General features: G+C 42.6%; 1 protein-coding gene across 2 annotated transcripts in view; it reads right to left on the bottom strand.

Annotated features, from left to right (window-relative positions):
- Positions 1–4,917, bottom strand: part of ncalda (neurocalcin delta a) — a 34,812-nt gene extending 29,895 nt beyond the window's left edge. For both annotated transcript variants that reach the window (XM_028980003.1, XM_028980005.1), the window contains exons 1-2: positions 4,794–4,917; positions 3,866–3,977 (exon numbers count right to left, since the gene is read on the bottom strand). The gene's annotated coding sequence lies outside the window, so the exon portion shown is untranslated. The remainder of the gene's footprint in view (positions 1–3,865; positions 3,978–4,793) is intronic.
- Positions 4,918–27,258: the final 22,341 nt, after the last annotated feature.

The following is a 27,258-nucleotide window of genomic DNA, read 5'->3' as shown; positions in this document are numbered from 1 at the left end:
TTTTCCATAGCTCTAATAAGAATACCATATTAACGGTTAAATAATTCATAATTACCAGACGCCCTTATCCTGAACAACTGTTACCCACTACACTAAAACCACTCATATGATGTAAGGTACAGTAAAAGATACCATCCATGGTGCAGTGTTTCCTCACCCGCTAATCAAAAAGTTGCCGGTTCGAGTCCTGAACCACCAAGGTGCCACTGAGCAAAATACCGTCCCCACACACTGCTCCCCGGGTGCCTGTCATAGCTGCCCACTGCTCACCAAGGGTGATGGGTTAAATGCAGAGGACGCATTTCGTCGAGTCACCGTGTGCTGTGCTGCTGAGTTTCACAATGACAATTATTTCACTTTCACTTAACCATTTTCAAAATGTGCACCTCCTTCTCCAGCTCGGGGTTCCATTAAATTTCTAATCTTCGACAGAAGGTAGGAAAAACAGACAAACCCAGGTATGGCTAAGGGTATGGGAATAGTATGACAGGGTTCAAGATCAAGCTAAATGGCATTATCATCAAATATACAACATAGCTGAATATTCAAGTAATGAACGAACATGTATGTTTTTAGTAGAAACCCACACTGGGCAAGATTCAGATCCAAGACCAACATGAATCCTGAAAATGAAAAACCACCAAGGGCAAAGGTCAAACATAAGGGCCTGTGTACTGCTGAAGCAGCCCCTGCAGTCACTGGGCATCATCCGCGTTGTAAAGCATGGCAGTTTGCACTTGTTAAAAGCTGATCAGGCATGCTGGATGAGCCACACTCTTGCGGGCTATAAAGCCGGCAGTGCACAGTAAACATGAGTAGCGAATGTTCAACATTCAAGTGGAGTCATTCCAGGGGAAATTGTAAAGTGTTAGAGGGCTTGTGAGTCAGAAACGGCACATTTCTACAAGCATGAGGTGATTCCTAATTCCATGACTTTCCTCCCTTTATATTGTACAGTTATCTGTATAATAGTCACACAGCAAAGTAAATGACAGTCAATTAGTCCCAATGAATCAATAATTTAAAATTTACAATAAAAAACATTTTTTTCCATTTTACATCTTACCACAATTTTAATCATTCATATATTCATTCATTTGATTGTCATTTTCTAAACATATCCTGACAGGGAAATATATTACATTTCTGCAAAACAAAAATGTACCCCAAATTCTTCAGTATTATGTACTTGCTACTGACAAGCCCCTTTTTCCTCTTTTCATGCATTAGCTCTACATTTTTGCAGTTAAAGTGCTCTCCCTGGTGTGTGTGTCCATTCCTCACATAGCCAAGGACTCTTGGCCAGCTCGGAGTGGAAAGCCCATGTTTGTCAGCACAGCGGAACTCAACTCCTCTGTGGCATTTCTGGTGGCATTTTGTCACAGCTGCAGTCAGAGCAACTTCAGTACCTGGCAGATGCAGCGCAAGTCGCCTACTGTACTGTTTTCTGTGGGTAACTTGAAGCAGACATCAGACTTCTCTTCACGTGAATGTGACTATGAATGTGAAAGCTACAGAACAGAAAGCGAAGGAAATTTTTTGCAATTTGACATCAAGCAGTTCCAGCATAAACAATCTCAAAAGCTGGGAAGTCCAGAAATGTCGAGCAGGGGCTGCTGGCTGCGTGGCTAATTAGGAATGTCTGAGAGGGAGGCATACTTCACACGTGCTGCAATACATCAATTCCAGCAATAAAGGGAACTCTGGGAATTAATCAAAGACTTAAAGCCAGCGGAGAAATCAAAACATGAAGAATTGTCCCCATCATTCAGACAGAAATTCCATCTGGGAAATGTCCCTGTGTTGAATTGCAATTGGAATAAGGGGCCGTCTGCAATGGAACGGGTTCTAATGGGGTTTATGGGTTTGAAGATCTGAGGATTTTCGGCTGCTGGTTCGATCCGTTTGGATGGGAAAGTGGTGATACCACAGTCACTGTAATCTGCAGAGTGTCTGTTTTCCAACTGATATGCGATATACTAGCATGTGATTCATCCCCTTAGCATTTGGACCAGCGATGTTATCACACACATACAATCTTTTCTGCTGTTTGCTTGTTGATAGGGGTGGTAGTGGCCTAGTGTGAAACACACTCACCAGAACGTCACAGGTTAGAGGGGGCAGTGGTGGCCTGGTGGGTAAGGAAATTACGTTCGAATCCCAAGCCACCCAGGTGCCACTGAGCAAAGTGTCGTCCCCACACACTGCTCCACGGCACCTGGCATGGCTGCCCACTGCTCACTAAGGATTGATACTAATTAGGATTACTAAAGGATTAAAGGGTTAAATGCAGACACCACATTTCGTTGTGTGCTGTGCTTCACAATGACAATCACTTCACTTTAAACCCCACTACCATTGTGTCTCCAAGGACTGTCCCTGTAACTACTGTTTGTAAGGCACTCTGGATAAAGGTGTCGACTAAATGTAGTAAATGCGCGTGGCATTGGAATTGTGTTTAGATAGAATTAGATTGAATTGTGTTGCATGCTTTTTGTTGAAATGTGTACATAGAGCACAGAACTGGACTTTTCATCAAAAGATTCAATTAAAACTAATACTGACATTTTTTTTCATTATGTTCATTTCTGAGTATCTGCAGGCTTAAGGAAACCAAATGTAAGAATAAAAAAATGTTTAATGCCATATTCATCAAATTAAAGTTTTTCTCAGATACAGATAAGGGCCAGCTGCTTCTCTAAAATACAATATTATTGTATTTTATCTTAAGATATGTATTATTGCTTGATACATTATTTTTCCTTCCAAATATCTGTCATTTTTCAGCCTTTGTTTCAGACAATGTTACCAGGTTAATATTACCTGTATTACAGCAAGCCACGAGGCGGCGACTGCTAAAATTTTGGTTTCTTATTTCAGGGCTGCACAATATATTAATATAAAGAGAACTGGAACTGGTTGACGATCACTGCCATACATTCACAGAATGGCAGTATTTTTGAGACCTTTATGGATTTAAGGATTACAAGTCATTTTTAATGATATTTACGGCCTTACGTTCGGAAAATACAATGTAAGACTTCTTAAGGATTTGCGGATACCCAACCGGTGCGGATACCCAACCGACACTCTCGCGTGACAGTAGGCATGAGTAGGCTACAGGATGTGGAGGGAAAATATTTGTGATCAAAACAGTCTTTATTTCATCAAAAATGTAAGTGACTTAATATTATTAACATGTTTGTTGAACTGTCATATGAAATCAGTGTCACATTTCCAACGAGCAGCGGGTGCTGCCGTGAGCCCCTCTCCCGTCCAAAAGTATCTCAGTAGCCAGTCAAAGCAGAAAGGAGACACACATCCCTCCGCATCCAGGCTGCAAATGAATCGCGCATGCGCATGGCCGACGCCATTCCCACTCTCACACAAAAATAAAATCACTGCATTTAAATTGACTCACGACATAGATATATAGCCGAGTGAATGGAGAGCTAACTATGCAAGGTGGTGTTTGGGATATGGGGGGTTGGTGGTCCCAACTGCAACAAACCAGCTTGGTGGGGGTTGAGGACCCCTGATTTAGAAGATGCATGGTAACTTGCATATGAGCAACAATGAAGATTTTGGACAAGTGGGAGAAAAGAATTTGCCAGAGCAGCCGATGTAATGTTTCTATTAATGTTTCTACACCTTGTTAGAGCTCTTTTGATGAATCTGCAAAGCTTCTTTCTTGTAAAACCCCAGATGGAACAATATCTCTGTGGGCTTTAAGAGACTCTTACTGAACACAAGGCTAACTCACGGGTAAAAGCCTAGAGAAGGGCTGAACAAGCAAGCAAGCAAACAACGTATTTCATACATGGATAACATAGAGCTGTTTACGGTGAAACATTCCGACTCCTACCTGAAGCTGCTGCTGAAGACCTGGCGAGAGAAGGAGTCTCTGCAATCCCTCAGGCACATGCAATGTCAGGAATTTTTTTATTTTTACTTAACAAGAGCAGCACACACAATACCTGGGGAAATAAAAAAGCACAAATGTCAGATTTACAGTTTTTAAACAGGGGTAGGAACTGGAGTGAGCGACTACAGTGAGATTAATGTTGGAATATTCAACTCAACGTTCATGAAAGTTGAACATCCATTTCAACATTCATATAAATGTAATGCAGGGGAAAACAACAACACTGTTGCTGCATGATTACTTCAACACCATATTTTAATCAAAAAAGTAAAATGAGTATGCTTTAAAGATGAACAGATCACTGAAAGAGGTCATCGCCATCACATCTGAACAATTCTGCACTCTTCATTCCAGCATCCTCAGTTCCAGTCCTCCACTTGTTCGTGCCCAATGTCGGCAAAGCACAAAGCACCCCTGGTCAACATCTAGTTGCCTAGTGGGTAAAACACTCGCCTATGAACCAGGAGACCCGGGTTCAAATCCCACTTACTACCATTGTGTCCCTGAGAAAGACACTTAACCCTGAGTGTCTCCAGGTGAGGACTGTCCCCGTAACTACTGATTGTAAGTCTGGATAAGGGCGTCTGGTAAATGCTCTAAAAGTGCTGAACGCCTTCACGGGTCAGCGGATAAACCGAGTTAAATGCAATTTAATCCGTTTTACTTTCCCAGGCACACGAATCGAGCCCAAAGCTAAAGTTTAGCTGCCGCTTTGTTCGATTGTTCGCGGGTTAGAACGCCGCTAGCTAGCCAGCTACTGCTAGCCGCACCGCTACAACAGGCAACAAGTGAAGGCGACGCCTGCAGGAAAGCAGCGCGCCAGAACGCGCAGGCTCGCCCGCTGCTTTTCGGGATTTGTCGCACTTACCGAAAGTTGCCGTGCTGCAGCGACGGACGCGGCTCGGCTAACAGGAGCTGTGTTTCGTGTTTCGTGTTTCGTGTTTCGTTGGCGCTTCGGAAACTGCGCCGCGGGCGTGCGGCTCACGTCGCCTACGTCATCAATGACGTAGCGTCAACATGGCAAAGTCAGGACAATTCACACACGCACATCACGATTCAGGAACAGTTTCTACCCCAGTGCCATCAGGCATATAACACATAGTGTGCACTATCACTTAAATTATGCACAATCACTTTCTGATGCAACTTATATATATTCACCCTTCTGTGACTTATTGTTTATTGCTGCTGCACTTTGTCTTCTATGTCTTCTATGTATCATGTTCTATGTTCTGTCTAAGTGGGAGAGGTTTTCAAGTTAGAATTTCATTGTGCTTTGTACGCTGTACTTTGTACATATGACAATAAACTTCAACCTCAACCTAAACGTTTCGACTCATTTGGCGTTCCATCGAGGAAAATCTTGCATCTAAAGTCCTCCATGGAACTTAAGCCGAAGTTGGCATCCTTTATTACCACGTCTTTGTGACCGAGATTTTTTTTTTTGAATTTCAGAGCGATCCCACCTAAAGAAGTTGTTCAAAAGCAGCTTTTGCAGGATGTCGTTTCTGCTGGACGTTGTAAAAACGCTCTTGTGCCACCTTGTGGTGAAAATGAACTTGCTTTTAAACGCGATGCAAGCCGGAATGAACCCAAGGAACACTACACACATACACACACGCACAGCATGGGCACCCTGAGTGGTCTGCAGCTTTTAAACAATCAACATCAACCTTGTGAAACTTGGCTCGCCATAACCTTGCCGTTGACCTCTTTTAGTGTTGGTAGCCTAGTGGGTAAGATGCTCACCTATGAATCAGATGACCACAAAAAATGTCATGTTTAAACCCCCATTGTGCTTTTACATCATTTGAGCATGACCCTAGACCTCTTCAGTGACCATGTCAGATTCTCAGGGATGTGTCATTGAAGCACAGCACATGGTGACACAACGAAATCACCATCATCTGATAAACTCAACAACAATACACTTCCAGCCTTATGCACCTGATAACATAATGGAAAAGAGATAAAACCCTCTTCACAAAGCACAGTAAACTCTCCAACTTGATGTTACTTGGAATGAGGCATGGCACAATATAGGTTAAAAGAATGAACGGTTTCTAATTTATTAACACCATTAAACTACTATTGCAGTTACATGTAAATATTGTATGTAAAAAAAGATACCAATGTTACAGAAAAACCCAAAATAAAAGAAAGGAAAAAGCGATAGAAAAAGATAGAGATCAGCCAAGCTACAGAGAGGTTGCCTGGTCCAGGAGAAACAGGGATAGGCAAAGGCCCAGAAACTGGGGAAGGGGGGGCTAGCTCCTGATTGAGAGGAAAAAGAGGTGCCCAGCATCCACAAGGGAAAATAATTTTATACATTTGACTCCCAGGAAGTTGCCACAGACCAATCAGAATTTGTTGTTTCTACCCTGTCGCTCTCGTCATCATTTGCCGGCCTTTGGCGTCTCCTGCTTGGGGGGTGTCGCAGCCTGACAAAGACACAAGCGGGGGACCTCAAACAAATGACTGGCCTTTCACACCTATTGGGGGGAGGCCATTTGACAAAGAGAACTCAGAGGTGATGAACCTCTACACAAACCTCTAGACAAAAGTGCAGAACGTCATGGACTTCCCATCTTACAATACTGACCCATTTGCACATATTTGTCTTGTCTTGTGTGTCCTGTTTGAAATATCCAACATATCCACTTACAAGCACTCCTACATGTCCTGTTCATTGTACAGAAAAGTTTTACTTTTCTCATATAGAGATATGTACAGTATTTAAGCTTTAGTTAGTATAGTTTAATTTATATGCATATATATAATATATATATTTTTTCTTTTATTATTGCACTATGGGGGGGGGGGGGGGGGGGGGGTCTGTGTTTATTTCAGTATAATGTTGTACTGACAATAAACCAATCTTGAAATGTGCTCTCTGCATTTAACCCACCAGCCATGAAAGGCGGCCTGGGGAGAAGTGTGTGGGGACGGTACTTTGCTCAGTGGCAGTGGTGGTTCTGGATTCGAACCAGCAACCTTCTGATAATGGGTCTGCATCCTTACCCGCTAGGCCCCCTCTCAGGCCCCAATGTTAATGTCAAAACTGAGGTTTGTGTTTTTTTTTTGTGGTTTTCTGATTCTGATTCATAGTGTGTGCTACCCACTACTACTATGCTACTATGCTGCTGATGAGAGAGGCCTGTAATTTTCGTCATAGGTATACTATGAGAGACAAAATGAGAAATCCAGAAAATCACATCCTCTGATTTTTAAGAATTTATTTGCAAATTATGGTGGAAAATTAGTATTTGGTGGCTAACAAAAGTCTCAATCCTTTGTTATATACCCTTTGTTGGCAATGATGGAGGTCAAACGTTTTCTGTAAGTCTTCACAAGGTTTTCACACACTGTTGCTGGTATTTTGGACCATTCTTCCATGCAGATCTCCTCTAGAGCAGTGATGTTTTGGGGCTGTCGCTGGGTAACAAAGACTTTCAACTACCTCCAAAGATTTTCTATGGGGTTGAGATCTGGAGACTGGCTAGGCCACTCCAGAACCTTAAAATGCTTCTTACGAAGCCACTCCTTCATTGCCCGGGTGGTGTGTTTGGGATCATTGTCATGCTGAAAGACCCAGTCCCCATTCATTCTTTCCTTTACATGGATCAGTCGTCCGGGTCCCTTTGCAGAAAAACACCCCCAATGCATGATATTTCCACCCCCATACTTCACAGTAGGTATGGTGTTCTTTGTATTCAACACAGCATTCTTTCTCCTCGACAAGTAGAGTTTTTACCAAAAAGTTCTATTTTGGTTTCATCAGACCATATGACATTCTCTCAATCCTCTTCTGGATCATCCAGATGTTCTCTAGCAAACTTCAGACGGGCCCAGACATGTACTGGCTTAAGTAGGGAAACACATCTGGCACTGCAGGATTTGAGTCCTTGGCGGCATAGTGTGTTACGAATGGTAGCCTTTGTTACTTTGGTCCCAGCTCTCTGCAGGTCATTCACTAGGTCCCCCCATGTGGTTCTGGGATATTTGATCACCTTTCTTGTAATCATTTTGACTCCACAGGGTGAGATCTTGCATGGAGCCCTAGATCGAGGGAGATTAACAGTGGTCTTGTATGGCTTCCATTTTCTAATAATTGCTCCCACAGTTGATTTCTTCACACCAATCTGTTTACCTGTTGCAGATTCAGTCTTCCCAGCCTTGTGCAGGTCAACAATTTTGTTTCTGGTGTCCTTACACAGCTGGTCTTGACCATAGTGGAGTTTGGAGTGTGACTGTTTGAGGTTGTGGACGGGTGTCTTTTATACTGATAATGAGTTCAAACAGGCGCCATTAATACAGGTAATGAGTGCAGGACCCTTTTACAGAAGAACTTGTAGGTCTGTGAGATTCAGAAATCTTGCTTGTTTGTTAGTGACCAAATACTAAATTTCCACCATAATTTGCAAATAAATTCTTTAAATTTATATGTGATTTTCTGGATTTTTTTTCTCATTTTGTCTCTCATAGTTGAGATATACCTATGATGGAAATTACAGGCCTCTCTCATCTTTTTAAGTGAGAACTTGCACAATTGGCGGTTGACTAAATACTTTCTTGCCTCACTTCTACCCTAAACCACACAAAAAGCACTAAAATCTTTTTTTTATATAAATATGGTCATCATTCAAAACAGTAAACATTTAGATTTCTTTTGTGATTTCATTGTTTTCTCTAAAGAACCTGCACCTTCCAGCTAAAGGTGCCGTTCATAGACAAATTAAGCCAGTAGATGGCGCTCTAGTAAAGCGTGAGTTAAATCGCCTTCAATTGCAGGCGTACTGCGTAACCCCACCCCAGTCGTTCCACGATTAGTCTTAAATAATTACATGAATCTGTATTATTGTAACCTAAACCTGACCATGTTTGATTTTGGCAGTAACCACCTCTGGTTGGCACTGGCAATGACACACACACACACACACACACACACACACACACATTGGCACTGCAGTTGGCTGCCCCACACACACCCCCAGACCAGGGGCTGATGCCAGGCTCTGATAGCTGGCAGACTGTCAGTAATTTGTGTTAATTGTGGGAAGCTTCCGTCTCTGGCACCCATACAACTGCCAGGGCTGCACCGACAGCTACACGTGACCCACCTCGTTCAACGGGACACAGCGCGGGGGACAAAAGGCTCTTCTGTTACTGTTCACACGAAAGGCTGTGATACGGCTGAGGGTAACCTGTAGGAAGAGTGAGGTTTTAATCAACAACTCAGTATCACAGTAACTGTGTTATCTTCTCCAAAAAATACATAAAAACATGTTCACTGTACATGCCAGTTTGCATTAATGATGTGTGTGTGTGTGTGTGTGTGTGTGCATATATATATATATATATATTCACTTTCATCATGTTATACATACCATGCATGTATTCTGAGATGGGATTATTAAACAGGGTTTTCAAATGACGTGTGATGCCAGGAGCTGAATGCCAAAACTTTTCAGCAAAAAATATGCTTTGTACTTTTATTCAAGAAGTATCATGTCATCTGTTGGTTCAAATATGCAATTTAAAGAAAAAAATTGGGAAATCTTTTCTATGACCATGTCTCATGTACAGTAGCTGAATAACTTAAACAAAGAACTACATATTTACAAGACAAAGCTATTGGAGAGAAGAAAAAAACAAGATTGTCATAATTATTAAAAAATAAATTAACAAAGTGGTCTCCGTTAATCAGAACGGAAAACAAAAGGCTAAATATGTAAAACAGCATTTTAATTTTGCTTCATGCGATTGATAATTATCCCGACAATGTTTTCATAAAATTGTTATCTTTAACAAGATTCGTTCATGGTTCTTTACCATGCCGCGTTTGCTTTTTTCCTCCTTCCCTCTTTGTTAATGAATTAATTAGGCAATCACTGTAATTACTGTTTATATTGTTGTTAATGAGCCCAAAGGCAAGCAAGCTGCACTCATCCAAATTACACTTGCAAGGCACAGAGCCAAGAAGGTCCAAGCGAGTGCGAGGCAATGGCATGCTAAATACTTCCTAATATCCCAGCAGCCACCCACCACAGAATGGCTGAGCTGCGCTCTGCTCCCCCAGACATCTCTCCATGTTTTTCTCAGGCAACTATGAGGATGCTGGGACCTGAATACATTTTCTCTTCTTTTTTCCACTCTCACAAGCTACAAAGGGAAGCAAGGAGGGGTGCACCAGTTTTGGATGTCACTCAGCGCCCCTCCTGACGCAACACTTTAAAATAGAAACCGAACGGTTAGGAATCACAGAAGCCCATAAATATACCTAAAAGCCACACGGCACGACATGATAATAGTAAGGGGAACAGTGTGTGTGTGTGTGTGTCGCTGAAGAAATTTGGTGTAAAAATATACGCCTTTGTGACACATGCATCGCTCTCAACTGTCAGTGTCTGTACATATAAAACTACGCAGGTGAACAGAACATTTAGATACCGGATAATCATTTCTTTGTGCGTGTTTGTCGAACTGAACCAAAAGTCAAATGACTGTCAAAGGGATTCATTTTGTCAAGAAGTCAGAATATTGGTAAGATCATGTTAAAATAAAAGAAAACTACACACTGATACGACCTATTGACCATGCAGGATGGTAGAAGCCTAGCGGGCAACACACTCACCTCCGAGTCAGATAACCACAAGTTGAAATCGCTAAGCAAGACACTTGAGAGCATTCGCTCAGTGCCATAAATATAAAGTAAATGTCATTAAAAATGGAAGGGTCTCAGTAATTAACCGCTTTAATCCAGAAGTGATGACGAAATCTGGCTTGAGAGAGGAACCTGACACCATGCCGAGCTCCATCAGTCAGAAGGAAGTCACATCTAAATGCTGTCACGTCTGTATTCACAGTAGAATGGCACTGGGGAGTAAACTAAGGCATTGCTATCAGTTGTGGTATCGATGAGTGAGCACAGCAAAGTCGCATTTCTTGTCAAAGATCACAAATGTTCTTTTCCACGTGACCTTTAGGCCCCAAAAATTTTAACACTCCACTGGTGCTGCAGTTCTTAATTAAAAATCACAATGCCTGGGGAGACATTTCTGTCAAATGCTCTACACGACTTTGAGGTTTACAGATAAAACTGCCATTGAAGGTGTTGCTGTATTCACTCACACCCCAGATCGATGTTCCTCAGCAGCAATTAGCACTTAGTCCTACCTGTAGAAACACAATGAAATGATCCATGTTGCATCTTCAAATCAGTTCCATCACTGCAGGTTTGTGTTTACATCTTCATTTAAATCTGCATTTTTTTGGAATTATAATTTTTTAGAATTACTTCCAAAAAATAAATAAAGACATTTCATGTCGATATTTCTGAGAGTGATAGTATTATTCAAATGTTATGGGTTCTGTAGTCTCTGTTGAAGGTGAGAGGAATTTTCTTTTCTGGTTACCCTGCCAGACCACAAAGCTGCTGAAAACATCCCCTTAACTCCGTCTCACCTTCTATTTCACATCCTGACCCTGGTGCTTTTGATCTTCTGCTGATCCACCTCACCCCTCTATTGCATCACACCTTCGATGTGCCAAATAGGCTGCTGGGCACTGGCCCAGACAGAACTGGCCATAATTGCTACTGTGTCTCTTAGGGTCAAACGGAGTTGATAAGGGTGCGGAGCCGGCACGCAAACACATGCATGCAATACACACACACACACACACACACAGAGGACGTGACCTCCAGTCGCCCTGGCAACCACGGAGCCTTCTCTGGTGGCTATTACGAACCCCCATGAGTGTAACAGGCTGGTGCTGTTGGGATTTCTGGCAGGTTGCACTTGGAGGGCTTGTGCGGGGATCGGTGTTATCACCAGAGCAGCCCCGCAGCCCCTTTGTGACGGGTCTTCTATGCAGGTGGTTGTCGTGAGGCAGGGAGGCATGGCAGCTTAGCCAGTTCACAGAGCGTAGAGAGCTGAGGGAGATCCTTAGCCACGCTGCTTTGAGTGGGTGATAGAGTTACATGGCAGTAATGCAGCATATGCTGCACAGTCACTTATTTGGACAGTGTTAAACAACCGCAGCGGAGGTACCATACACACACGCACGCACACACACACACACACACACACACCATGCCAGGCAGTGAACACCTGAGACACGGAGTGATCAACGCCACGGCAGACTTCCACGAGAGCTGTCAGCTCTTTAATTAACAGCCATTTCCAGCACTTTCCTTACCAGCTGCTTTCCTGACCCAACGAGGGCAGAACAAAGGGAGGAGAGAGAAAGGAACAGAAGCGAACAAAAGCAAGGCAGCAAATAAACGACGGGACAGGAAGGGGGGTGCGGGAAATCCTGTATGTTTAATGGAGATGTAGCATTAACTCCCAGCCCTAGACCCCGCCCCCTCCCACCGATGAAAAATTGAATTTAATTATTGTAATATGCAATATTAATAACTCACACAGGCATTTATCTAAATAGAGCACCAAATTAATGTGTCTGGTGCCCTTATTATTCTTTCGGAAAAGGCTTTGGAAGCAAGGAGAGGGCGAGAAGGTCAATTTGGAACCAGGTCCCAAGGGAGGTGCTCTGGACCTATAGGAACAGCTGGTGCATCAGAACCTCTCCTTCATAACCTGTTGAAAACAAACAGACAAAAAAAATAAGAGTCCATGAATCTCACAATGACATTAACATCTGTTGAGACAGCTCTTCACCCACACATCAAAGTAATGCTCAAAAAATGTATAAGAACATCTGGATACTCAAGAAAAAGAACTCAGATTGTTGATTGTTAGTTATTTAAAAAATGGCCACACAGTGATGGTAGCAAAGGTTCAAACCCACTTGAGCAAGATACGTAACCTCGAGTGTTTCTGGGTGGACTGTCCCTGTAACTACAGTAAGTCACTCTGGATAAATGGCAAAAAACAAAAAAATTGGTTTGTTAACTGATGATTTTTAAAAACACTTCGCATTTAAATTATACATGTGCAGCTTGAAGTGTAAGAGTTTTAGTCGTGGCTGTTATTATTACAACAATTTGCTATAGTGAACAATCATTAGATTGCTTCTGGAGGCTCTCTCAGCATCTTCTACCTGCCTGGGCAGGTAACCTGCCTGGGCAGGTTATCAGTAGTTATAATTTCTGAAATCATTCAGACACATTATCTGCATCTGTCGAGGCATTCGCTTAAATTCAAGCGCAAACTACAAGACCGGGTACATACAGCAGTAGTATCAAGGTAGCTGAACGGTGAGGTAAGACTTTTACAAACACAGGCCGTGATGAAAAGGTGTCCGTTTGGAGACACTGCACCCCGGCATGAGAGCATTGTGTTCTTCAAATTATGGTATAGACCTCCCCACTACAGCACAATATCCTTCTGTGCCGATTCAAAAGAAATATATTGAATTAGTCATATGAGTGCTCCAAGAATAAACAGTGTCCACTTCAGGACCTGTTTATGAACAGGAATTTAGTGGACCTACTGCGTCCCATTCGCTGAAGGGACATGGACAGAAGTGTCAACGGAACAAAGGCCCTTCCTGCTCTTATTATCACTGCGGCTTAAACTTCACTTTGTGCTGCTGATCGTATAATGGACAGTGTCTGATATTGATTTGCGGATGGCCTCCCGCTGCCCCCCCCAAAGATGTCTTTTCCATTTGCTGGCAGTAAGACACAGCTAATCTGCCAGCCCCTGTAATGCACACAGTCCAGATCCATAATAGGACCACTTGAGAGCAGCACATTGACATTACGACAGGCACAGACCACAATCACCAAACATCATTTTCTGCTTTTCACCGAAAAAAGCAAAATGGAACTCTAATTGTAATGACCTTCCTCGAAATAGGGCTGGGTGGTAATTGGAAAACAGCCTGGAGAGTGTCCATCTTCAGAAGTGCTTCAGAGAAAGGGACGAGCGCGAAGGGCAAGGAGGGGGGGCGAAAGCAGAGGACACGCAGAAGCAGAAAGAAAAAGACACGTGTGACGGGTGAACCACAGAAGGACCGAGACAGATCAGAGTTCAGAGGCAGGCCAAATAAAAAGTTCCCCGTCTATAATCTGACTTGCTTACCGGTGGCTTGCTTCAGCCGGACACCGGCTCTCCCCTCCCTCACCTCTTCCAGCTCCAGGGGCGACACGTGCCAAGGCATGTCAAGAGCAGGGGGCTTCTTCCATGTAGATGATGCTGCCTGCCTTTTTTGGAGGGGAAAAAGCTGGCTATGAAAACAGACACAGATGGCACAAAACATGATTATAAAAAATTACAGCTGTTCTTAAATAGCACTGCTTCTACTAATAATAATAGTAATTGATTTGCATATTTTCAAGCAGTACAGGCATAAAACGCCATTTAAATCTTTGACAGCATAAGCAATTAGTAAAACCCTGTAAATATTGTTTTGCAAATTATGACTTCATATTTTATTGCACACTTCAGTAAGTTATACTTACGTGCTTGGATCTAGACAGGAAGCGAATATACTACCAGTTCCTGCAATTTACTATCATTTGGCTGGGCATTGCCTCCCTGCTCATGCTCAATACATACACTTTTTGCCCACCCTTGGATTAATGAATAAAAATAACAAAATAAATAAGAAATGCAACTTTTCCCAAATGTTCATTCAAATATTTGAAAAAAATGTAACTGCAGAACACTCATAATTTAGTTATGAAGGCTATTTAGTCTAGGAGGACACAAGTCATTATCCAAAAATGGTTTCAAAGGATACGGCGAGTCTGGGTTGCAGTGATATAAGTTATTTAGATTAAACTCAACGTTGCACACATTCAGTTACAGTTACAGTGTGTTTCATTACATTACACTTCAAAACCAGCCAGCAACATTTTAACATTTTGAAAGAGCAGCAGAGTGGGTCATATTGTAAATATACAGATGTATTATTTATGCCATCCACAATTTTTCTGTCAAAATAGCAGAGGTGCAAAGAAACTAATTACATTTACTCACACTACTGTGATTGAGTAGTTGTTGTGAGTAATTTGTCATTTTTAAAGTATTTTTTACCCAAGTATTTGTCTTATTGCAAATAAAAACTCATTACTGAGTAAAAAATAACCTATACTATGCCTCTGGACAGTATTCACAATGCATTATTTGCCACAAGCCTGGACATTTTAAGATTTCTCCAGAGATGTTCAATCGGATTCAAGTCTGAGCTCTGGCTGGACCACTCAAGGACATTCCTTTGATATTTTGGTAGCATGTTTAGGGTTGTTGTCCTAATGAAAGATGAACTGTCACCCCAGTCTGAGTTCAGGAGCGCTCTGGAGCAGGTTTTCATCCAGGATGTCTCTGTACGTTGCTGCTTTCCCTCTATCCTGCCTAGTCTCACAGTTCCTGCGACTGAGAAACATCGCCACAGCATGATTCTGCAACCTACTCATTTGGGACCTTCAAAGCAGCAATTTTCTGTAACCTTTCACAGATTTGTGCCTCAAGACAGTTCCTTTGACTTCATGCTTGGTTTGTGCTCTACATGAACTGTCAACTTTGGGACCTTATATATACAGGAGTGTGTCTCTCCAAATCAGGTCCAATCCACATGCGGACTCCAAGTAAGCTGCAGAAACATCTCAAGGACAATCAGGGGAAACAGGAGGCGCTTGAGCTCAAATCTGAGTTTCATGGCAATGCTGTGAATACTGATGTACATGTGATTTTTTCACTTTGTCATTATGGGGTGTTGTGTGCATAGAAAACATTTACACAATCAGTAAGGCTGCAATATAACATAATGTGGGAAAAGTGATGTGCTGTGATGATGCTTTTTGCCTGTGTATTCCATACATTACATTGCTCAAACTGAACAAGAGTTTTACAGTCTAATACTGTAGTATTCTGTGGGGCAGGGTGCTTTATTTCATTTCTTAAATCAGCAGTCCGTGGCCTGATTTGTCAGTAAAGACAACTGATATATTTATGTTTGCTATAGAAAGAACAAAAAGCACAGATTGTTAATAAGGAATTGTTGAACATTTTTACAGGTTTGGACACTTTGATTTTGGCTTTATTTTCTCTTTTTTTATTGAATTTGGTACTTTTGTGGCCAACTGTGCTCAAAAATGTTTTATGGGGTGGTCTGAACATAGTTTGCACATTATACTATCTAAAAGTTGAATAATAATAACAATAAAAATGTCTAGTGCTTTATTTGATTTGTGATTAGTTCTTTTTTACATCAAAAAATGTAAGTAACTTGTATTAATTGTCTTTTTAAATTAAGTAATTATATATTTTTACTGAAGTAAATTTTTAGACAGGTTACTTTACTTTTACTTGAGTAGAATTTAAGCACAGTAATTCCCAAATTTGTTGATATTATATCTGCATATTCATGTTCAGGCACACAAAACAAAAGGTTTTCTAAGGTCAGAGAAAACTGGAGTACCACACACACATGTCCTTCAAGCTACAGATGATCCTCTCAGCAAAGAGGAATGAAGGTTAAGTGTCTAGGCTGGCATCCAGCCACCCCATCCTGTCGTGAAATTGAATGGGCGAAACTTTACAAATGATTCTCTCAGATGCATGTCACTTGAAGGAGGCACAGATAACAACCAAGTGTAATTAGGGGAGGGATGCAAAAGTTGCACGTCATGTTTGCTAATAGGGGATTTTATCAGATTAGCCTCCAGTGGACTGTGAAGAGTAATTATCCAAACCAAAATCTTGAAAATCTTAAATAAACATTAAAAAACATTGGCCCCTCGCCGGTGGAATGAACGTCCCCTAGAGGTCAGAAGAGCACAGTCACTGAGTGGTTTCCAAAGGCAGCTTAAATCCTTCCTCTTTAGGCAATACTTAGACTAACTTGTAAACTCTTCCTTGGGATTTATGTAAGAAAAACGTCAACAGAGTGCATAGAATGACTGTATTCATAGTTCGGGTCTGAGTGAACCCGAGCTGATGGAAACTGAAAGCACGTGGTAAGCCGCGCTGGACAAGGGAATCTGCCAAATTGTGCAAATGTAAATGTAGTTGGACCAGCTTAACGGTAGAGGTTGGTTTAATTGGTGCTGGTCAACCTGCTGCACTCTGCTGTCCCAACAGGAAGTAAAGGGAATCGTGCTGGAACTGATGGTTATCACAGGTCAGCTGCCGTTTTACTCCTAGCTATGTTGGTTGGCAGCATGGTCACGCCGGTGAGCTTTTCCAGTTCTGTATTTCCAGTTCTCATTTCCTTTTCAAGAACCAAATAATGTTGTGCTGCTGTAGAGTTGTTTTGGTATGATAATATTCATATGTTTTGTTTTTTTACTTTTTTTAGAAAAACTCTATCATACGACCTACACTTGGAAGGAGGCAAAGCTCTGCTTCTGGAACTGTGAAAACTAGTCTACGAGGAAATTATAGTGGGAGAGACCTATCTGAGAACTGCAGTGTCCCTTGAGAATAGGTTGTTATATGGTATTTATTAAGCTGTGTTTGCCTACAAGTTGTGATCAAGACCAGTATTTAAGTTTCAGAGGACAACATACTCTCATAATGGCAGGAAAAGAAATTTTTCTTTCTGTCCTCCCCACCTCTCTTTCGTCGCCTGGCTAATAGATTTTGATCTATTGTTCTCCGCCTCAATTTTCCTGCAGCTCATCAAAATGTCAAAATGGGGGTCCTCCCTACGGCCCCTTCAGAAATCCGCACAATGGGCTCAAAAGCCCCCAGAGAAGAACGCTGTCATTTCTGCATGGCACCCCCCCGACCCCCAGGCTTGAATAAAACAAGTTTATTAACCTGAAGGAGAAAGTAAAGGTGCAAAGAAAGGGAAAAGGGGGAACGAAAGGGAAATGAAAGACGCTTTTCCAGGTTTCATTTTGATTTCCTGAGAATTGTGAGAGGGGGGTCTGGAAAGAGCGAGGAAGGAAAATCAATTACTGAACACACCTGAATATTATTTTCCATGCCCCAAAACTAAATTACTCAGCAAACTTATCGCTTGCCATAGCAAGACTGGTATTAAAGAAAACAATCAAGGCGGCAGGATTAAACTCTGACAGTTCCCTTATCTTTAACTTGCACCTTTGTTATTTTCTGATGAGCTGCTCCTTTCTTTCCTGCCGCCACATTGTACCATACCTCACTGCCCCCTTTCATTTCCACCACGGGCTGCTGCTGAGGACCTTTCCAGTTTATTAAAAAAAAAAAAGGCCTTTATTTGTGAAGAACAAAGAGGAGACAGAAGCAAACAATAAGGTCAGGCAATCTCCTTTCTACCAGCAGTCACTCACCTGCTATTTAGAACATTCTGTGTGTGTGTGTGTGTGTGTGTGTGTGTGTGTTGTGTACTCTGGGTGCTTTGTGTGGTCAGCACAGGGAAATGTGAAGCTGAAAGGGGAGGAGCTTCTGCTTGATAAAAGTGATTGACACGTATCAACCTCGAGCTAAGGACCTTTTGGTTGCGCCTGATATCAAAGGGGCACCGCAGACTCTTTGCTCCATAGCTCTACTATTGAGGTATACACACACACACACACACACACACACACACAAACACACACACTTACATTTACATACATACAGTTACCAGATAGCATCCCACCTCAAGACACCTCGTTCCTCACCCTCTTGACCCAGTGCAGTTTGTTAGGACAGAGCATCTGGTGGGGTTTGACATGTCACCTCCTGCATGTCACCATTTTTGACCTATGTCCTTTGAAAGCCATTAGTTATTAAGACCAATGCAGGTAACAACATTGTTTATCATGTAGTTTAAATGTTTTTCAGAAACCCTGTTGCAGCACTAGAGAAGACATGTTGGGAGTGTTTCATATTCACCAGTTCAGCAATCCGAATTCTTGCATTATAGTGCTGATAATCTCTCTGTATGTTTGATTTGGCAGTGGCTGTGGTCCAGAGATGAGTACAGTAAAGATGAAATATTATGAGAAAAAGAAAGCATAGGAGAAGGGAGGAGCTACATTTTGTGCATGTGACATATTAACATGAGTAGGTGTCACGATGGCTGGACATGGCGAGAAAGGAGGATGCATATGTATGATGTCACGACAAGGGAAATATCACCAAGCAGCGACCCAATGTTGAACAGACATGAACAGGGCAGCTTTATACAGAACCGAAGTCTTTCTGGACCGGATCCTGACAGGAGGTCCAGGAGATCACCCAGAATGAGGAAGCTGTCAGTCATCACTAATGCCCCTCCCCTCATTTTAAACGGTATAAAATCTAAAAAAAAAAAAACATATTTTAAATTCATCTTCTGGGTGGCAGAAATATTTACATAGCAAAAAGGGGCTGGATGGGGAGGTAGTTCCTCTTCTCCAACATACGATAAACAGCAAGCAGGCTCTTCTTTATGTGCATTTCTGCCAATCCAGAACACATACTTGATGTGACATTAGTGAACACTCCCCATGTGCTGTGTCAATTATGGTGGCAACTTGACAATCTTGGATTTTTATTTACTTCATTCGACGTATTGACTTAAATCAAAGGTTCCTAATGACCATCACTTAGAGATGAGGCTGTTAGAAGTGGGAAGGACGAAAGCATTCAGTGCAGAATCCTGCATCTGGTCCAGGGCAGACAGAACAACCGTGTCCCTTCAGCCCCTGTTGCAGTCTTCTCTCCCTGGCCTGCAAATCGTAGTCGGCATCTGCAGTGACAAGTGTTCCTGTTCACCTTTTCCCTCTTATCTCCCCTCTCCCAGAGAGCACTCCGCCACGCCGGCCCCTCTAATCTCCGCTTCTGTATTCATCAGGCCGGCCTGTCTGCGCAATGGCTCTTTTTATCTGTTGCAGAAGTGGGGGAGAGCGATAGAGCAGGGGAAAAGAGAGCGAAAGTGGGCGAGAGATAGCGCCCAAGCGAGAGAGAAGGAAAGAACTGATACACAAATATGCTGCAGAAGAATAAATCTGGTGAATGTGCGGCGGCCTGGTTGCCGCTGAGTGAGACGTCCTCCTGGTGCCTAATGGAAGTCCGGTGTGGCAGAAGGACCTTGTTTATTATGCAGCGCACTCACCCTCCATTTCCCTCCGTGTGGGAGTAAATGGGAGAGACAAAAGCAGACCCTCACAGCCTCGGCCGGCATTGTCGCAGGCGCCACATTGTTTGATGTTGTTAGCGAGGTAAATAGACAGTGCAAACACTTGACACGGTTGTCAAACACGAAGCATCTAAACGCATTCTAACTCCACATCAAACGGTATGTTAATGCCAGCCACATTTACAGCAGACGCCGCAGTGTCCAGCTCAGGCGCACAAGCGGGCGCTCTAAGGCCCGTCCATGTCCGCAGCGAGGTTCGGGAAGTGCCGCACGGCCTGGTTGATGCGTGGACTGGACATTTCATCAGGACGTGGGAGTTCCTTTTCACTAGCTGAGCTCATGAAAAGTAGGAAAATGTATTTATTCAGAGAGTGGAGGAAGCAAGCTGCTGTGACAGGCACAACGTAAACTGGTTAAGATGCAGAGGGCGCCACCAGTCGTTCCCAGATACCTCTGAAGATTTTCAGGCAAATATATGTTCCAAAATTGCAAAAAATGTCTTCTGTTCATTAAATTGTCACGGCAACTTAGACCACTTTAACATACTTGCATGCAAAGTCTAGAATAAAAGAGAATACACAAAGCTGCACATATGGGCCATGAACAACTTCTGTTAACCATCACCTGCAATTTGAAAGCAGTCTAAAGACTGTTGCGTCTCACAAGTGGCGCATAATTCATCCAAGCCCAAGTTTAGGCACTGGTTTGCATAATGATGATGTTTTAAGTAAATTTGTTGCCTGGGAAAGCGGTAGGATTAGATAATTTTATGCCCTCCTACTCCTGTTTGAATTTTTGAAAGCTCAGCCAATATCCACAAAACCTCCAAAATGGCCAAATGGGGATGTCAAAGACAAGAAATCAACATTACTGACAAAGGCAGATTGCATCCTGTATATACTTTGTCTAGGATTTTCCAGTGTGAACTAGTATTTGTGTGTGTGCAATCTTGGGATTTGTTTCAGATGATCTGAATGCATGTGATCTCAAATCAGCACACGCAGATACATTTCACCCGCATAACAATCATTCTGGCAATGCTGGGCTCCACCCGTCCAATGTCCGGCATTCCTCTCATGTAGAGACATCACTTTTTAGCCCCTGAGTACGGCCATTATTCTGCCAGCATTTCGCTGCAAACCACTTTCTCCCTTTGATAGAATTCATGGCGCCTCGTGTGACAGGGAAGGTGGAGCAGTGGAGCAGTGGCGCATGTCTCGTGGTGCCGTCATAACGTGTTGTCTCCGCCTCCCTCAAGAGGGAAGCTCTGATCCAGAAGACTTGTCGGTGCTCACAGAGGAGGAAGATGGATGATAGATCAGTCGCAGGTTCTCGGCTGTACAACACTTGTCTTATGAATTCTTCCCGAAATAGCCAGGGCTCAGTTGAGAATATTCCACGCTTTCATACAGAAGTCATTGTCTCTGCATCCCCGTGGGTCAGTGATATATCTTGTCTGAAATGTAGGCCACATCCGCACACATGAATGGCTTTGGAATACCTTTGACTTGTGTGGAACAGGGACGTGTTTGCCTGTCTCACCGTGACTGTGAAATAAGATCAAAAGGGTGTAAATGCAGCCGCGCAGCACACAGCATTCTGTCCCTTCAGCCACAAACACTCACAAATGGCACCGCACACTCGCCGAAGCACAATTTTAATTCCTTCTCTCACTAGTCGGACAACATGCTCTCGGGCCAGGATAATTCTCTTGTGTCTTTTGTTTGCAGGGTAATGACGCGCCCAGCATGCATCTGTCAGGTGTCCATGTCCTCCTAGAGTCGGGCTAATGGCCCAGCTGGAGGTCTCCCGGCCACTCGCCACACTCCGCCATTGTGCCCGACGGGCCCTTGCCTCCTTTACGAGTGGTCGTGGTGACAGGGGAGGGGGGGGGCGCTGTGATTACGGCCATCTAATTACCACCTATGCAGACACAGACACCTGTCCGGGTCTCGCCGCCCGCTAATGGCCTCACACCTGAGGCCCATTGGCCACACTTGGGGGTAGTTCCAGGCATTGGGAGGTCCAGAGCGATATTTTAACTGCACCCCTGAATTTGGAAGCTTGCACCTGTGCCAATTAACGGTTTACTAATTAGGCACGGGCAGGAACAATGGGGGGAGGGCGGTATGGCAGCATCCTTTTGTTTGTGGTAAAGTGCAAATTCGTTCCCACCGTAAGAATTACATATCTTCTGTTTGATCTTCAGTATGAAATCATTCTACATATTATTCAAAAGTGTTTAATGGTTGGTGATATATGCAGTGTTTCTTTTGTCTGGCAGGGGGAGGTCACACACCCACAGTTGTTGGCTGATTCCATCCTAAACCCACCTGACAGGTGACATTAGCATGACCTTCACTGTGATCTTCCCATGCATGAAAATATGCAATATGGCATTCATCCACCCATCTTCTAAATTATTATCTTTTGTCAATACAGTGTTCCTCATCTCAACAGTTTTCACAACTAGTTTCATGTTGTCTTGAACTGGTGACACTTTTCACGAGCGATTTGAGCTGTGAGCAGCTTTGGGAAAGTGTTGTGAATTTCAAGTTCATCTTCATGACAGGTTTCACGCTTGAGGTAACGAGGCGCTTCACAAAAAACACCCCACTTTACTACACACGTACTACACAAGAACTGGCAATAAAAATCCAGCTTTTGCATAGTATAGCCTACTTTTTTTACAGATACTAACTGCTGTCTGAAAAAAATATTTAATTTATTTCAACAATTGTGAGATTGTCATCTGTTCTTTCCAAGAAGCTAGCCTCAATATAAATTGTCATAAATAAATTGTCACAATATAAATTGTCATAAATAACATTCTAATTGATTAAACTGTGATTAAAATTATAGTAACCATGAAACAGATCACACAGACTACTGTCACCATGGAAGGGCAACATCTCTCTCTCGTCCCTTTTAATTCTAGGCGAGTAGTATACGAATATCAGTCATTAATAAGAAGATATTTAACAGACAGCCTTGTCCTTTCTGCAGACAGTAAGCTCTTGTTCAGCACGCAGACTCTCCTCTGGATGCTGAGGTCAGTGTTGAGGAGATAGCATCCTCCCCTCCATCTCTCTGCTGCAGCTGCACACTTCAAGCCTCTACTGCATTATCCTGTTAATAAAGGCCCAGGGACGCTCCGAGGGAGAGACGTGGCTCAAAGAGCGAACCGCCGCCGCCGCCGTCGTCGCAGCGGCGTTCAGACCTCATTAACTTTTGTCTCGTTGCAACAGTCATGTCCCCCTTATTATCCGGCAGCACAGCAGCTCTTCATCCCCCCTTAGCTGCAGCCTCACAGACACAAAATGTCCACCCGAGTTTTAAAAAAGCGTCTGTCAGCTCCTCACGTATCGTTTTTTTTTTTACTCAATCACATAAACTCACCACGAATAGTTTTGTTTTCTTCGTTCTTTTTTAAACGATTTACCTTTCAATAGGGGAACGCCACCCACATTAAGCCACAATTGGAGACAAACGAGCAGGAATAAATGGAGCCCTATTCTGGAGCTGTTTATGCCACTCAGTCACTGGCTAATGAGTAATCAGTATTCACAGCTTGATCGTTGTGCTGGTAATTCGGTAGCGTGCTATGTTCCCAAACGGTGGAGGAGCGATTCATTAATGTGGAGACCTGTATAATCAAACAATTAGCGTGCTGTTGGACCAGAATGCACTCTTCTCGTCGGCACCCTGCTCCCCCAGCCGAGCGGCTTCTTCTTCTGCGTGATCTGAGCCGACAACTGCACCCTGCACAACTGCAGCGGTCGCAGGTAAACAAGACCGTTGCAGCAGGCATAGAGTGTGAAGGCCGACCTCTTCAGACTCAGCGTTGTCGGAAATACGTCACAGAAGGTCAGCGCTGTGGTAATTTTGCCTGTGACTGACAATTGTAGCAATTCTGTAAGCCAGAGCTGATTGGAAGTCTTCCTTCTTTGTTTAGTGAGCAGAACATTTGTGGTGTTTTCAGTGAATAATTATGCTATGGGACAAAATAATCTGCTCATGATGAACTGTAGACCAGCATGAGTGTCAGGATTGACTGCAGCTGTGCTCAACACCGGTGGCCAATCCTGACAGCGCTTAAATTGCGGATGTTTCCGCCCCTTCCAGATCTCCGGCATTTTCGTGAACTCAGACATGAACTTGACTTCAGTGGGTGAATGTATGCGTTTTAAGTTCTGGCAATCGCCACACGGCTGCGGGCAAGTTTACGTTCGTTATTGTAGTTAAATTGTTTTTGGCCATCGCGCCGCTGTTTATTTGTGTTTATTGTTTATTTGTTAATAAAACCCCCTTCACAACATGTCCAACCCCCGTAAGCCCGTAGTCGTGACAATGAGCAGCACAAAAACACAAAACAAGCTGGTCAAAGTTGGCCATGAAAAGGTGTTTGAACTTGCTGGACCATCGTAAACTGGTCAGAAAATTGTAAAAATGGATCAAATATCTCACCTGTGATACACCCTGGTCAACCTGGAAGCCAGCCAGCACTAGCCATATCTTTTAACCAAGTTAAAGTAGATCTTCATTATCATGCCCTCCTGGACTATATGGTCAACATTACCTGCATTTGATTTTTGACTGTGTGTGCAAGTGGTGAATGGAAGCTGGTATAAGTATAGTATGGTGTGAGGGCTTGGGAAAGTCCTGGGTGGGGTTACTGATCAGTGCAAAACCAGCAATACTGGGTTCTTTTTTTGTCAGCAGGATAAATCCCCATGTGCACCACATTCACCATTCTGCCACCATAATGAACCATAAAGCTCATTTTACTCTACCTGGAGAGAGCGATATGCACAGATGCTGTGTTTATTCATTTGGACCTCCTGTACTGTTCACCCTCAGCTGAACTCAGGAGCGCAGGAAAGAAAAGACAAAGCCTGCCGTGGACATCCTCAATTGTGACGGGTGAATTATTTGTGATGGTCCAATGAAATGGGAGTGTTGGCAGTATGAGGGAACCTCAATTGCAGGAGTGTGCAAAGGAGTTGGAGAGTATCGCCCTTTTATACTACGAACGCGAGTCAGTTTACAAAAGTGCAACGTCAGTCTGCGTTGGTGTCCGAAAGGGTAGGTAAACAACAAGAGGCGACAAGACACTTTGGAACAGGAAGGAAAATAGTACAGGGTTACTGAACTCGAGAAGAGCTTGGTCAGAGCTGAACTCAATGACTGAGCAGTGGGCTCAGGTCGGCGTTGATTCATTAAGCAGGAATCACCTGTCACTGTCTTCCCGCTTTCTATCACGTGACATATTATTTTAAATGATCTGGGATCACTGTGATATTGGTAACGGAACACCAGAAAAATTTTATAATTAAGACGTTAAAATGTAAACCTGTTTCTGTGTCCCTTTTGGACCAGTGACCATTTTTATATGTGAACCAAATCCCCTGAATTAAAATATTCTCATAAAATTACATTATATATATTTTTACGGAGGCTAAAAACATCTGATGGTGTGTAATGATGACGAATTGGCCCTCATAAAAAAGGACAAGCCCCCTCATTGTTCTTCATGTCAGAGACAGGCCAGTAATTCTGCCACAACACCACACATTACTTTGTCCTCCGGAATGGGGCGGTGGTTCCAGAGAAACAGCAACTTATAAATAATGGATGATATTCAGATGTCTAAGCATATTAGGAATACCCCTGAATACGAGATGAGATTTACATGCCTCAAATAAAGCACTGCGGGGGGCAGGGGAGGTGGGGGCTGGGCTAGCAAGAGGTGGTATTGGACTTCATTTGGCTCGAATGTGAATGCAAATAAATTAATAAATATCCGCACGCGGAATTAAATAAATAAGAGTGGATTGCCATGCCAACGGGACCACGCTTGACTGGTTACAGGGAGACCAGGCTTCAGGGTTCTGTTAGAGAAGCCTTTTTTACTGAGAATAAAGAGAGAGGCTCTCGACATGAGACTGAACCATTTTGGAGGACAGCTACTCTGTGTGACCCAAGACGAGATCATTCACATACACTGAGCGATTTTCACATGGCAGACGTGTTTTAGAGATACAGCATTTTGCAGAACGTAAAAGCCACATGGGAGGATACATAGGAATGGTTGTGACATCACAAGTAAGCAGGTCAGAATAAAGCATTCTAATTTTTGTTATGCGAATGTCAGAATATGGGGCTATTGTAATATGGAATATTAACAATTAGTGTGACTGACAGCACAGACTATGAAGGCTTATTTGTCTCTAGACGTTCTGTGACTTTTTAACGCTTGCTGACCTTCTGAACACAATCTTTGCTTGCTATACTTCTTCCAGACACAACAGCAGAAAATAAGACAGGATCCAGTGCATTAAAAATATGACAAGAGTAATCCAGTCTGTGCAATTAGTGACATAATATTTATATCAAATTTTTTTAAAAAGAGCTATGAACATTTAGTGGAACATTTAGCTTAATTTGTCTCAGCTAGAACAGTAGAACGTCCATACATATTATTGTAATTGTTTTTTTTAATGAGGAGATATAAAGATGATGTTTTATGTATTGCATAAGCATATCAAAGGTTTGTCTCATACATACCAGCCAATGCATAATAAATGTGTTGATGCATATGCTTTATTGGCATTATATTAAATATTTAATAATGCTTTTGATGAACAGTGATGAGAACATATTTTAGACAGAATAGTGTACAAGGGCATGAACAGGACGTATTTCCTAGCAATTCACTAGATTATTATTTTATGAAATTAATCAAGGAAGCATAATGCCTCATGTATGTATGTATGTATGTATGTGTATATATATGTGTATGTGTGTGTGTGTGTGTGTGTGTATTGTCAAAATTTAAACATTAAATGCAGCAACTAATTTTCAGTGTGTTAAAATACATTTTGCACTGTTAACGCAGTTTTGTCAGTCTAAATAATGACATGGATGCAAGAGATGGAATTGAGATGGAAGGTAAAGGACTTTTAGGGCCAATGATAAATCTTCTGTATGAGCATTTATATTATTTTCAGATCATGCCACATGACTGCTCATGTGCTCAGATGCAAATGCATGCAATGAATTGAAATCCATCCCAAAGATTGACTAAAAGCACATCAAGAGAAGATATTATCTTGTTTGTCCTCTGTACACACACACTTGTGTATACAGATACAAATGGAAATACACAGTCACACACACCCAGTGCACTGGAACCACATTATTACAGTCAAGGGTGTTTCCAGTTCCTAATTTATTTATGTTAATTAGTTTATTTGTGACACCACCTCACAACACTGTCACCAGCAGGCTCACTGGTATTAAAAAAATCGAAATGTGCAATCATAAATCTG

This window comes from Denticeps clupeoides, chromosome 5, assembly GCF_900700375.1.
Source record: "Denticeps clupeoides chromosome 5, fDenClu1.1, whole genome shotgun sequence".
Classification (NCBI taxonomy): Eukaryota; Metazoa; Chordata; class Actinopteri; order Clupeiformes; family Denticipitidae; genus Denticeps; species Denticeps clupeoides.
The sequence above is the reverse complement of the archived record's forward strand: the minus strand, read 5'-3'. Positions and strand labels throughout refer to the sequence as shown.